Here is a 14,207-nt window from a genome sequence, read left to right as displayed (position 1 = left end):
ACCCATGAAACCTGACAGGTGTATTTTCTGAAATGGTTGACCGTTGAGCAATGCATCCCTACAAGGAACAGAACTAGGTACACACTGAACGCATGATTAGGTCTACATGCATAACGCCTAAGGATTCGTTCTGATGGTGCTGGCAGGGCTCCCCCAAAAAAATAAAATGTTCAGCTATGAATGATCAGTACCGTTCACTCGTGTTCATTCGGAAGAAGGAAGGGGTTGGTAAATATATTTACCGGACCCTACCCCCCCACTCTCCATCCTAAAAGTGGAACTACACTGCATCTGAGCCCCACAAACCAAAAGCACCATTTTAATTAATTTCCCCCCATCCACCCATGTCTCCATGCTTTTATTTAGCTGAGAATTCACTTTGAAAGACATCCCCTACCATTGGCCATCTTGCATAAAGGCAGATGATTCATGTAGCATTTACTTCCTGGAATCTATCTGCCCTTGGCTCATTCATGCATACAGAAGGGTGTGCTTGAAAAACCTTCTCTCCGCCTGAAGACTCCTGGGATGTGTGAAATGATTTGCCTATGCATGGAAACCAGGTAGTAACTGAAGACATAATAAAAAAAGTTTAAAACAAGTAGATATAATATACCTTCCTATTTACTAATGCTAGTAGCATAAATATTAAAAATAGTCAATGTTGATTTTTAGAGCGTGAAGTTCTATTTGAAGGATCCTATCGTGTGCTTGCAGCTGCCGACAGGAAGGAGAGAAGGGGAGCCGGAAGCATCGCAGGGGTGAAGGGGCACACGGGGCCAGGAAAGCAGGGGGAAACATATGGTTTACAGGGAGGGTAATCGTGGCAAAGGAGGCAATTGCTGGAACCAATCCCCTGTATGGCTCTCTGCAGCAGCTGAAAGCTGGAGGGAGGGCAAGGAGAAGTGGCCAGCTTTCAGCTGCTGCAGAGGGAGTCATTCAGGGGATTGGTTCTAGTAATTCCCTCCCTGCCAACATCAGATTCACCCTGCTGTCCTGGGCCCTCTATAGGAGGACCAGTGGTGTGTGCATGCAGCCTATGGAGGAGGATGCAGCGGCTGTATGAACACCATGCATGTCAAAATTGACAGCTGTGCAGGTGCGTCTGTCACCTCTGAACAAAACTGAAAATATTACTGACACTCCTTGAAGCCTCATACTGAATAGAACATTTGGTGAGGATTTTTTTAAGTTCGAAAGAAGCTTGACTCTGTGCCGATCCACTGGCTTCAACTCTTAAGTAGCAAACCAGGAGCAAGTATGCAGACTAGTAGATGACCTCCTCTGCCTTTTATTGCATGCATGCACTGGGGTAGCTACTTAACATTTTGAAGCCAGCGACTTCAGAACTGTTAGCAGTGCTAGTTTCTTCAGGTTTCCTTTATAAGACAACTCCCTAGAAAGCAGGATGATTATATAAAGGACCACTGACAAATATTTACTGTACAATGGTGTCAAAAATGCTCTCGCACCCGACTCGGCAAATGTTTTAATGTAACGGGCTGAGCTGCAAGGTGTTTTTTTTTTTTTTTTTTTTTTTTTTTTGGGGAGATGAGTTTTCAGACTACTGGCTCTAACTTGAACAGAAGTGTTTAATTGCCGAAATCTATTAACAAAAGTGCAAGACTGTTTATTCGCTGTTCAAGATTATATTTTAGCTGGTCTTCATATAATTGTCTAATGCTCGAAACTGAATAGAGCTGCCTTTTAAGTCTTATTTGGATGAAATAATTATTTGAGATGTGACTTTAAGGTTACCAATCTGTTTTCCCTGTCATGTAGCACTGAAATCCTGTTTTGTTGATGTATAAGAATAATGTGACGTAACTAAAATTTGCTGCCTGATGGGTCATATAAAAGCAAGTAAAGAGAGGATGCAAGTGGAGCTTGTATGAATGCAGCTGTTCCCCCTATGCAGCGTTGATGTCTCTTAAATGCTTTATGTTGCGTGTGTGTGTGTGTGAGTGAAATTGTCTGTATGTAGTTCAGTGTTATGTTTTTTGTGTGGAGAGCAAAAACCTTATAGGGCTATTTTCCTGGCTGCTTCCAAACAGTCAAACAACGTTGCACACACAAAGTTAGCTGTTGGCCTCAGGACCAGTATTTGATATAAAGAGTTAAGGGAATGAATATAAAACAAAAGAGAAATCCTATACATAAGTTGGGTGTTATAGTGCCTAGCAGTGTCAGGGCTTTGTGCGGGTCATCACTGAACGTGTGTCCAGTTCAGGCAAGCTGACTCGTCAAGGATTTGGTCTGAGCCTGGGTTCACTCTGCCCGTGGCTTCAAAGTCGTGCGGCTTTGAAGCCGGACCCCAGCGCGACTTCGGCATGACTTGCATGTGACTTTAACAGAAGTCAGTGCAAATCATACCAAACCTAGTGCAGGAACCTTTTTCGAAGTCTTAGCGACCCAAGTTGCACTTCTTTTATTTTATTTTTTTAAAGAACGGTTCCATTGCACTGAATGGGGTCCAACTTCAGATGTGACAAGTACTCCAAAGCCGGAGCACCCGTCACATCGGTGTGAACCAGGCCTTGCTGTGCAGGAGATTTGAAAGATTGAGGAGCTTACCAGAGTGTGATTCTGAGAGGACCGTACTTTCCTTCGCACCATCCATTTTTGTTTTGTGGTATTGACTGATACCGCGGTCTACTTCTCCTTACCCTAAAATTGCCAAAAAAAATCAAACGACAGGCTGTGTTTTGGCTATGTGTCAAAATGCAATCTGTCCCACAGTCTCACCCTTTTTTTTTTTTTTTTTTTTTTTTGATAAAACGCTTTGGTTTAAGTAATTTTTTTTATGTTTTGAAGCCTTTTTTTTATTTTTATTATTGCATCCCTTACTTTTACCTCTTTCTGTGTGGCCTTCTTTACTTAAGTGGAACCCTACTTTTTGTGTCCATGTCACAGCAAAAACAAAATAGGTGAGCACTGGCCAATAATTCTTGGGATATTTCCAGGTCTCCAGTGAGATTTTCTTCTGTTGCCTCCCACAGTGTGCCCAATCCAGATGAGGAAGTCACATTTTGTTTATTCCCCAGTCAAAATTAAATGCATAAATTGAGAACCCTTTGACAAGGTTTTTACATGATAGCCTTTGCACGTGGTATGAGCCACCAACTTCGACGTCTAAAGCCTAGTACACACTGCTTGTGTTTTTTATTTACATTTTTTCCATTCAAACTATCGGGCTTAACAGGAAAAAATCTGATGTACAACAACCTCCCCTGCTGTTCTATTTTCTGACAGGGAGAACGTCTCCGGTCGGCAGATCTTTCAGTCATGCCTCTTCGTCAGAAGCCGCCGGACCGGCTGCTGTACACACGGGCCGAATGTCGGCCGGTTTCTATTGAAAAGAATGCCACCAACATTTGGCCCGTGTGTGCTAGGCTAAGTCCTGAATTGGAAAGCCAACTTTTTTTTTTTTTTACAGGGGAGCAGGGCGCGTGAGGTACTTTTTTCAGTTTAGCTGTCCCATCGCTTTAAAGTGTTCAAGTGTCCTAAAGTACTGGCTTTCTGAGGCTGTTCCTGGACCTTCTCCTCGACCACCCACCAATGGGCCAGTTCCTCAAGCAGGTCATAGACGGTTTGAATCTTGGGCAGTTCAGCCGTAAGCGGCTGAGATTTGAACCATGTATGGGAAGGCTGAATGTTAGCCAAGTTGATCTCTCAACTTGGGTACAGCCAGCCTGTCGTATTTAGCCAGCTCAGATGATTTGCCAATTGCATTTATTTTTTTTGTAAAAGAGCAGCAGAGTGATCAAACTGTTTTCTGGAATAAATAGTAGCTTAATAATCGGACTGAACCGCATGCAGGAATATCTGACCACATCTGATATTGCTTTGAAATGTGCAAGTTCAGATATGACAGAAAATTGTGAAGAAACATACTTGCCAGAGTGGTCTCTGATTTGGATCTCAACTAATCCATGATTCATAGCATTTGTAGGCATCTGTATGGATGGAACGAACATAAAACCTGATCAGATCGGTTATCGAAACTCTACTACATACTCACTCCCAGTGAAATTAAAGCCGGCTATACACAGATCAGAATTTTGTCAGGGACTGCCCAAATTTCAATCCATGTATGTGCAGGCTGGTTGTAGAGAAGTTGATCTACCGATCTCTCTACAGCCACATGGTCAGGTTTTACCTCAATGGATCAATGCCGCTTGCTATTGCTGGCAGCACTGATTAGTGTAGTCTGATGAGGCCGGAGAAGTCTCCCTGCTGTCAGAATAGAATGATTCGCCCATCCACACACTCAATGTGTGAAGCAGCTCATTCTTTATGTACAACTCGCTGTTTAAAAAACTGTGGGCTGTTTTAATGTTCAAGCTTACTGCCCTAGGATTTGTTCAGAGTTTGAGATGGAGAATAGCGGCCTACATCAGTGGCTTCCTTATAGTAATTTTTTTTAAGGCTTCATTCACACATGCCCATGAGTTCATAAAATGCAGGTTCTTGATGGCAGAGCTAGCACAAGATCTTGCGTAAAAAAAAAAAAAACCTTTCTAAAGTAGTTCTTCTCATAGCTTATCCGTGCGTGTATATTACTCACGTTTTTTATTCAGGCACATGTGTAAAATCTACATATCTGTGTCCTACTTTTTTTATCATTTTTTTTTTTTTTGTGTACGCAGCTACACAGAGCCCACATTTTCACTTGTTAGTCACGGGTGTGTTTTAGAATCCTTGAATGCTATAGTGCGACATTTATACGGGTAATCTATAAATTGTATTCATCTAAACGTAACTTGGATGCCCATGTGAATAACTAACATGTTATACTTGCCTCCACTGTGCAACTCGTTTTGCACAGGGTGGCCCCGATCCACGTCTCCTGGGGTCCCTCGGCGGCTGTCTCTGGTCCTGCCCACAAGAACTTTCCACCTTCATGCGAGTGAGCTCGCATGGTGGTAAGTTCTTGCGGGCATGCTCCCATGATAGTGAGCGACTATAGCCGCTGGCTGTGTCACTCGGGCCCGCCCCTGACACGCTGCGTCATTGGATGTGATTGACAGCAGTGCGAGCCAGTGGCTGCACTGCTTTCAATCCATTTACTGTAGCCAATCGACGACCAGGCTGAGTGGCGAAGATGGCATTGGGGGTGAGCGCCGCAGTTGAACGGTCTCAGGTAAATTTAAATTGAGGGTCGGGGGGGCGGGATTGTCTGAGTTTTTTTTCACCTTAATGCATATGATGCATTAAGGTGAAAAAACATGTACCTTTAGTGTCCCTTTAAGTTGTACGAGTGTAAATGGACACTGTCATGCAGCTCTGGACATCAAAGTCGGATTACAAGTCTTACCCCATATTTTCCTAAGAACCATTCATATATGTGCAACTTAAAATTGCAGTGACTGCAAAGTAGTTCATGCACTACTTCATGCCAACTTTCATGCAGCTTGAGGATCATAGACTTCAATGTTAACCCTCAAAAGTTGCATGAAAGTCATACATGAACATTTTACATGCAACAGTTGTCCATTATCATTGGTCAAGGCCAAAGTCTCCAAGTTGCACTCATCCAAAGTCGCTTGACTTTTTAGTTTCACAAGTGTGAATGGAGCCTTAAATGCATAAGTCTGGGATATATTTTAGCTCTCATTATTCAGTCAACTCTATCTTTGAAAAATAGATATAAAAACTGGCGTCTGTTTCTTCCGTAGAGGTGAGTTTCAGCCTAGGTCACTAGATGGTGCTGTGTATATAGAAACTATGATTCGCAACACCAGCTGTGACTCAAGGCAGAAAGCCTTCTGGTTGTCTTTTTGCTGGTGAGTTTATGTGCACATATACAGCATGACGGTGCAGACTTTTATGGATGAATCCATTTATTTCAGATGTCAGGATTACACATTTTAATTGATAAAAGTTCACTTTAACAGGCTTAAACAATAAAGCAACGTGTAGTGCCCAATAACCAGCAATCTTTCCGTGATCTGTAAATTTAATTGCTATTGGTTAGTGCACTTTTGCAATGTCCTGTAGATGAAGCCTGTATAACCACTGGCTGTCAGTAAAATAAGTGAAATAAGATGTCAGGTCTTTCAAAGTGTCATTATTGGCTTAACAAATTAATAACCACTCGCCGATAGGCTCTATGTATTGGAGCCCTTGTATTACTCATTGCATCTCCCTGGCATGTATGTCATTCCAAGAATGGTATAGTAGTAAATAAAAAACTCCTTGGTGTTAACACACAAGACAACAATCTGCTGCTCATAAATGTTCAGAAACGCACACTTTTTATTATATTTTTTCTTGCACATTCTCTGGCTTGCAGTGCACAGCTTTCTCGGACTTCTGGTCAAGGAGTGTACACTATGACCTCTTTCGTCACCAAGTCAAATGCATAGGGACCATGTCCATTGCATGCAGAATAGCCCAGAATTTCTAATATTGGACAGATGTGAGGACACTGCATGTACGGGCAGTCCAAGAAGACACCACAAAGATGACTTGGCTCTGCCGCCTACTGGAAGGGAAGTGCTCAACAGTGGACTTCCTTTGGAGGTGGAACAGAGCTGAATCTTCTGTGTGTTGTCCTTTTGTACTCCCCATATGTGATGTCCTTCTGTCCTGTTGCTTGGAGTGGCACCTTCCTAGCGACATGACTACTTGCTACAAGGACAGGAAAGAGCTGCCAGCTATAAGGGGACTGATTCAAACTGCAAGAGTGGAAACCTTTCAAACATGCAGAGGCGGGCTATACTTTTAAGTCTGGACATCAGCTGCTGTAATAAAAAAAAACATACACGGGGTTTAAAAGCACTTTGGAAAAAAGAAAAAAACCTGTAATAAGAATTATGAGCTTCACATGCCAACTACTTTCTGAAAATGCCAGTTGGGTTGCCTGTGGCTTTAATACTTTTAAGGCTACTGATCTGTAGACGGCCCATACAGTATTTGTTGTGGGTCTGTCACTCAAAGCATTAAAGGGGTTGTAAAGGATTTTTTTTTTCATAATAAGCATCCTTTACCTGCAGACATTCCTCTTTTCACTTCCTCATTCGTTTTTGCTCAGAAGTTGCTCTATTTCTTCTTTGTTCTGTTCACCTCCTGCTGGTCTGATTTTACTGACCACAGTGACGGGAGGCTTTACTGCGGTGGTCAGTAACGTGCTCGCCCCCTCCTGGGAACTACATCTGTGTGGCAGGACTCTCTACATGTAAGAGAAATCAAGGAGGCGTGAATTACTGGGCGTGCCGCAATGCATACTGGGAAATGTAGTTCTTACATGAACGAGCGATGCAAACCAGGAAGTGAATGAGAGAACAGAAACTAGAATGCCGGAGGTGATATAGATGAAGGAATTTAATAGGTATTTACTTGTTTTTTTAACAGAATCATTACACTATTCTGTCTGTCTACCTTGCAGACATTAATTTTAGGCAAAACATTTTTTTCCCTTTACAATTCGTTTAAGACCATAGGGGCAGCATATCTACCAGCTAACAGTCCTACAGAAGTCGGCAATCGGAGGGCCTCTTTTAGACCATAAGGTAAGGGAGGACATAAGGTGTTATGGGCACATGCAGTGCGATAGCCCTCGAGTTTTACTGCATGTTACCTTTACACTTTGTACATTGCCATTCCTTTTGAATAGCACCCGAATGCACAAGAACGCCAGGCGCCAAGAGACTAAATATAGTACAGCTCTTTTATTTTTTTTTGCTGAATAGTGGGAGTGAATTCAAAAATAAATGGTTTACCTTAAAGTCGAAGTTTAGCCTAAAACTCTATCTACTGGCAGCCACATTCTAAGACTAATCTATCTAACCTTGTAAAGCAAAAATTGCTATACATACCTTTTTCGCAGCTGATCCAGTCCGATCCCACACTGACCTGCCAGCGGCAGCTTCTGTGTGGAGAAGTGTGCAGGAGAGGCAGCCGAAGACAGAAGTCTCATAGTAGCTCTATTGGCTTAAAGGGGTTGTAAAGACAAAAATATTTTCCTCCTAAATTAAAGTCTGACAGTAGGTAAATAAGTCTCCTAGTATTTACCAATACCTGTTGAAATCGAGCTGTTTTATTCACCTCCGTCACTCCTGAATCATTATTCTCACTGACTTCCTGGTTTGCGGTGCGCATTCATTCTTGCTACATCACAGCCTAATGGGAACTACAGTTCCCATTAGGCTTAGCCTCCATGCCTGTGAGGGATAAGAGAGCATCTTCACGCAGGGCTGTAGTCATAGGGAGGGGGTGAGCACATTCTGCTTTCCACCATGGAAAACAGTTCAGATGCTGGTGGAAAGCAAGAAGAGGAGAGGCAGGAAATGGCATTTTCAAACCTGGATTACTGTATTTTGGAGGTCAAAAGGAAAAACGAGGTAAGTGATATTTAAATGCTCTTACTTACAGCAATCAATTGATCTAATAAAAAAGAACCTTTAGTGTTCCTTTAACTTCGTAGCCATTGTTGGCTATCTCTTCTACTACTTGGCATCCACTGCTGAAGACCAGACCGGGTTGGCTGCAGAAAAGTTATGTTTAGCAATTTTTGCTTTACAGGGTTAAATAATTAGTCTTAGAATGTGGTTTCCAGTAGATTTAGAGTTAGTTTAGGCTGAACTTCCACTTTAATGCGTGCACTAATGCATCACAATGAACTTCAGAGGTCTGAAGTATCCTTAAAGCGGGGGTTCACACTAAAAAAAATGTTTTTCTTTATCTACCATCCCATTTAGCATACTAGCGTCGGCTACAGTATGCCTTTTTTTTTGCGCTGTACTTACCGTTTAATCGTCCAGTTTCGTTTCAGACTTCGGCGGGGAAATAGGCGTTCATATGAAGAGGGGAACATGATTGACGTCTAGCTATGGCGCGTCACGCGTTCCGAAAATAGCCGAAATAGGACTCGGATATTTACGGCGCCGTATAGCGCAATGAAGAGCCGAGTCCTACTCCAGCTATTTTCGGAACGCGTGACGCGCCATAGCCGGACGTCAATCATGTTCCCCTCTTAATAGGAACGCCTACTCCCGCGGGAGTCTGAAACGAAACTGAAGGATTAAACGGTAAGTACAGCGCAAAAAAAAAAACATACTGTAGCTAACGCTAGTATGCTAAATGGGATGGTACATAGTTGTTTTTTAGGGTGAACCTCCGCTTTAACCAAAAGCTCTATTCAGTACTAGTAGCATTTTGACTCGATTTGCATTTTCAAGAAGCCTTTGCTGTATAAAGAAGAAAATGGTATTGTCCCCTTGCCTCTGAGTGTCTTCTTGTCAGAAAAGTTATGAAGCTGCTCCTCAACATATCTGTGGTCTGAGCAAGTAGAGCAGCTTACCTTCCATAATTGAATCTGTGTGGTCTCCAGGGTATAGTGCGTGGGGGTACAGACCAAGATGACATTAAATTACATGTTGGCTATTGTTTCAGAAAATGGTTTTATTTCTTATCGTTTATCAAACTCATTAGCCAGATACAATTGCATTTGGCTTTTATTTTTCTTATTACTGGTCACTCTTTAGGCATGTCCCAATTTATTCTGGGCCAGAAAGAAAACCCCCCATTAATGTATATTGGTCACTTTACCTGTTCAGCTCTTTATGTGCTAATATGCACCGCGAGAACACATGGGCCTAGTTAGTGAGCATGTCGGGTACTGAAAAGCTGCTAATTCAGAAGCTCGGTCATAGCAAGGAAAATAGGTCAACATTTTTTTTCTAAGATTTTGAAAGTTTTCTAATTTTAAATTATCCTGAAGTCTTGAGATTTTCTTTGAACTGTTGATGCCCTTTTAAAATACAGTTGCCATGTCTGCAGCTTTAAGAATAAATGTTCTTTAAGACCAAATGCGTCTCTCACTTGCTTGACCTAACAACCCACTTCCCAGATGCATGCATGTTTGATCTGGTGGCCAAACCTGCTGGTGATTGTTTACATTTGAGTGCCCCAAGCCCCACTGACCTGGGGACTTTCTTGAGGCCGCAGACATCCCTATAGTGTGCCAGGATGTAAACAAAAGCTAGAGACCGCATCTAACAGATGGAGGTAGATGCTCATCTGTAAAGGGGTTGTGGCTTCAGATAGGTCAGGACAAAAAATATTTGGTCTTTAAAGTGTATTTATCTTTTTAGAAGTAGGTTGGAAATATGAATTCCTTTACTAGATACTGTTACATTTTTGCTTTCGATAATTATGCAGATTTGCCTGATCCTGGAGCTACTTCTGTATGTGTTACATATTTATGTTGTACCCATCACCTGCCTAAACTCTGGACCTTACTTTGGACAGTGAATCCAAAGTAAGGTCTACTCTGGAAGAGTGAATCTAATCTGTTGTGCTGAATCAGTAACACACAGGGTATTCGATGTTCCTGGTTGCTATTGAGGCCATCCATATATTTCATTCATACAATTGAGGCCCACAAGTTGTCTGCTCCACACTTTGACTTGAATGCATTGTCCATTTCCAAACGGGTACATGCTAAGAAATCAGTATTAAGGGGAATGTCTGTTTTGTGTTTGTGCGTGTGTGTATATATGGGTTGATTGTGCAATAAAACATTTCAGATTTTCTTAACCCCACGCAACAGTATGCACATTTTTATAAATGTATTTGTTCTTGTTTCTCTATGTAAAATTGCCACGGTGTAAGCCATTTTTTTTCTAGCATAGTAATGCAAGTGTTTGTTGCAGGGGCGGACTGACCATTGAGTCACTCGGGCACTGCCCGAGGGCCCCAAGCCACTAGGGGGCCCCATCAGGGTTGCCAGGCTCAGTAAAACCAGGGACAGTATGTAAAAATCTATGTTTTTTTTTAGATCTGTCCCTGATATGTCCGAAACCCACATGATTTTGATGTGAAAATCCCAAGATTTTAGCTGCCCTGCCTCTGCACTGCCTCCTGGCGTGGTGGCCATCTGTAAGTCCAGGGGCCCCATAATCTTCTATTGCCCGGGGGCCCCATGAGTTGTCAGTCCGCCCCTGGTTTGTTGTTAATGTGGACCTATTTTGAAGAGCATTCATTCTGCAAGGGAGGTACAAGATAGGAAGGGCCAGTGAATGGTTTATCAGTTGATGTAGTGTGTCATTGGGCTTTATTAGTGGTGCCCGAGACACTGACCTGTTGGGAGATTTGAGCTTCATACAGACTGAAGAATTTTATTTATCGGTAATTCATGTTGGATTAAATTAGTGCCACTTTTTATTTTATTTTAATCTGAGATGCTTTAGAGGAAACTAGCAGACTACACTGAGAACAAATTTAACAAGGGCAGTGGGATGTCTTTTCCGCTTGAGGTTTCATCTCATTACACTGGCATCTGTGGACAGCAATGTCTCATTAACATAACCCCATGGCACTGGGTCTAGTAACAGGCATATCTAATAACGCAAAAGCTGCATGGCATGTTCAAAATTGTTTGGGTGGCAATTTCTACCTTTTTATCTCTAGTGCTACTGCAGAATGGCAGGTCCACTTTAAAGACCAGCACTAGCCAAAACTGAAATATCACTGTTGGATTGGCTCTAGTGAGTTGAATCAGAAGCAGGCTTTTATGTCTCAGATTTATGGCAAAAACGACTTGATTCCTCAATTTGTTAGGACTGGTTTATACTAGCAATTGAACAGTAAAACCTCATGATAAAGCACCCCCTCCCCATTTTTTCCCCACTCCCCCTTTAGCTACGCAGGCAACTACTGGGGGTTGTCATAGCAAGAATTTTACCTGCTTTGCCTTTTGGCTGGCACTACCACCTGCCGAATGTGACTCCATTCAAGTGAATAAGGCAACACTGCAACCATCTTACAGCTGTGCCGGTGCAGCATTTAGTGGGGCAAAACAGGCAGTGGGGAGGGGGCATTGCTTGGCCCCATTGTAAACAAGCCCTTACACATTATGGATGGGGGGGCTTGTTCAGTTTTGAATCTGTTAAATGTACGAGGTCTTAAAATTTAGTTTTTCTTTAAAAGCAGTCGCAGCCAGAGTAGAAAAATGTCTTTCCAGCATTCTGAAGGCTAGGACCTTTTTGTTCTCTGGAAAAACCGTATTCTCTCTGCAGAGGTTTGGACACCCCCAAGTAATAGGTAGCGTGAACTATTTGAGATGGCTTTTAATCAGTCAGGGGCATAATTGTATTTCTGCAGAGTCCTCTGCTTCCACAAACGGCGCAAGGTTTTTTCTCTAGAGCATGCTGGTTAGGGAACATTCTTTTCTAAATAAAATAGAATGCCAGGCTTTGTTCACTTTTTTTTATTTTTATATATGCACCTCTAATTTAGTGCAAGCTCACCTTTTCAGAGAAAATAAAAAGGTGAGCCAACACTCTACACCCTTCTTGACCTCTCTGGTCCCTTCTGCACTTACCCCCATCAGTGATTGGCTGATTGCAGTGGTCCAGAAATTTCCTTACGGCTTTCAGGATAGATCAGAGAAATTCTGATTTGATCATAATGGCAGCACAAGACCAATTGGAATTGGTCTTAACTATTCCAGAAGCCCTAAGGAAGGATGGGGAAGAAGAGCGGGGCCCAGCTTCATGGGCAGTGATGACTAATCACCCATGAAGGTAAGAGCAGTGGGGTCCAAGGGGGTGGTGGAGGGTATTGGGTGGAAGTTTACCTTTTCTTGTGAAAAGGTGAACTTGGACTTTAAACTAAAAAGTTAGGTAGGCTTTTTAAAGGCTTGGGCATGATGTGGACACCTCACTATTGCACTTTCTGGGATAAAAAGCCAGCTTGTGGTTCATTTTGCTTGGGCCCATGAATGACTGAAATGTTGGTTTTGAGCCGAGTTGGCCTTTAATATTTGCTGCTGCAACAATAATCACGTATGTTGAAAACGATGTAAGGGACAAACTTAAGTTGGTAACCAGGCTACTTAATGTCAAACTCAAGTCGGTAGCTAGTGTCGAGCTGGGTCTTCGGACTGTTTTACCGACAATTCAAATATGCTGTGGAAGTGTGTGTTTTTTTTTTTTATTTTATTTTTAAACCATTGGGGATGAATTTGTATTCCTCTGAGAACATACTTTAAAAACTTGGAAGTATTATTTACCATGATCATACATTTTCCTGTGTAATTTCATTATGTCCCTTTGTATGTACTGTTAATGGTTTATTTATACACTACAGCAATGCAATGTGTGTTTTAAAATTATCAAGTCACAAGTGTATAAGATGTCTGCAATTTATCTCATCGGCCCAGTTTTTTTATATATATGGATATAAATAAATAAGAATATATATATATATATATAGATGAAGTTTACTATTGTTTGAGAAATTTCCAGAACTTTGTCCAGACACGCCAAATTCCAGAAGTATTTTGAATCTATGTAGCTTTCGGCAGAAAAACAGCATGGACAAGCAATATGTTACATTTTTTTTAACATTTTGGACAAAGAAATAGAGAATATGAATTTATCTTCTGCTGATGGGAATCCACGTTTACAGAATGTTTTTTTGGGGGCAATCCGTGAAAGTTTTTTTAATTTTTTTTTTGAGGGGGGGATTGGATTTTGTGGATCCTAAATTTAAAATAAAAATTGTTTACATTAAACCTGGCTCTTGTGGTTTATAATAATTCTGGTAATAAAGCGTATCTTCACTGCATCTGAGAATCACAAAACAAAAACACTATTTTAATTCATTTTTATTATTCAAAGAAAACTCCTCTTCCATCCTCTCTCCATGCTTTATTTTGGTGAGAAATCTTTGAAAAACACCTCCTAGGATTTCTGGTCGTGGCCATCTTGAGTAAGGGAAAATGATTCATGTAGCATTTGCTTCCTTCCCTTAGCTCAAGTATGCATACAGGAGAGTATGCCTAGCTGATAAAACCCCTCTTCCCCTCATGAAGACTCTGGGATGTATGACATTGGCCTAGGCAGGAAACCATGAAAGAACTGAAGAATAAGTTTAAAACAAGTAAATATGATCTACTTTCTTATCTATTTACTAATGCTTGTACTGTAGCATTAGGATTAAAAATGTTGATTTGGGTGACTGAAGTTCCCCTTTAAATAGTCTTTTGTATAAGCTTGGTTTGGTTAAACCCACTAACAAAAAACAAACCAAACCTGCAAGACAAAGGCATAATAAGCTAGTATGCATGGCATACTGGCTCTTTATGAATCGCTTACCTTGGATCGAAGCCCGGAGTTACTTCTGGGTATCGCATGCGTGCGGGAGCGTACGTGCCATTGCTTTAGTGCACATGTGCCAATGACGTTGGCATATGCTGA

The 14,207-nt window shown here is 41.7% G+C and overlaps 1 protein-coding gene across 2 annotated transcripts in view; it reads left to right on the top strand.

Moving 5' to 3' along the window:
* Positions 1 to 14,207, top strand: part of ZNF281 (zinc finger protein 281) — a 90,647-nt gene that overhangs the window by 47,585 nt on the left and 28,855 nt on the right. The window contains exon 6 of one of the 2 annotated variants that reach the window (XM_040329755.1): positions 1 to 1,529. This exon is cut by the window's left edge and continues 3,339 nt beyond it. The exons of the other annotated variant lie outside the window; for it this stretch is intronic. The gene's annotated coding sequence lies outside the window, so the exon portion shown is untranslated. Of the gene's footprint in view, positions 1,530 to 14,207 lie in introns of those variants that run through there. 2 annotated transcript variants of the gene reach the window in all.

Source organism: Rana temporaria, chromosome 12 (assembly GCF_905171775.1).
Source record: "Rana temporaria chromosome 12, aRanTem1.1, whole genome shotgun sequence".
Lineage (NCBI taxonomy): Eukaryota > Metazoa > Chordata > Amphibia > Anura > Ranidae > Rana > Rana temporaria.
Note: the sequence above shows the minus strand (reverse complement) of the source record. Positions and strands in the feature narration are given on the sequence as shown.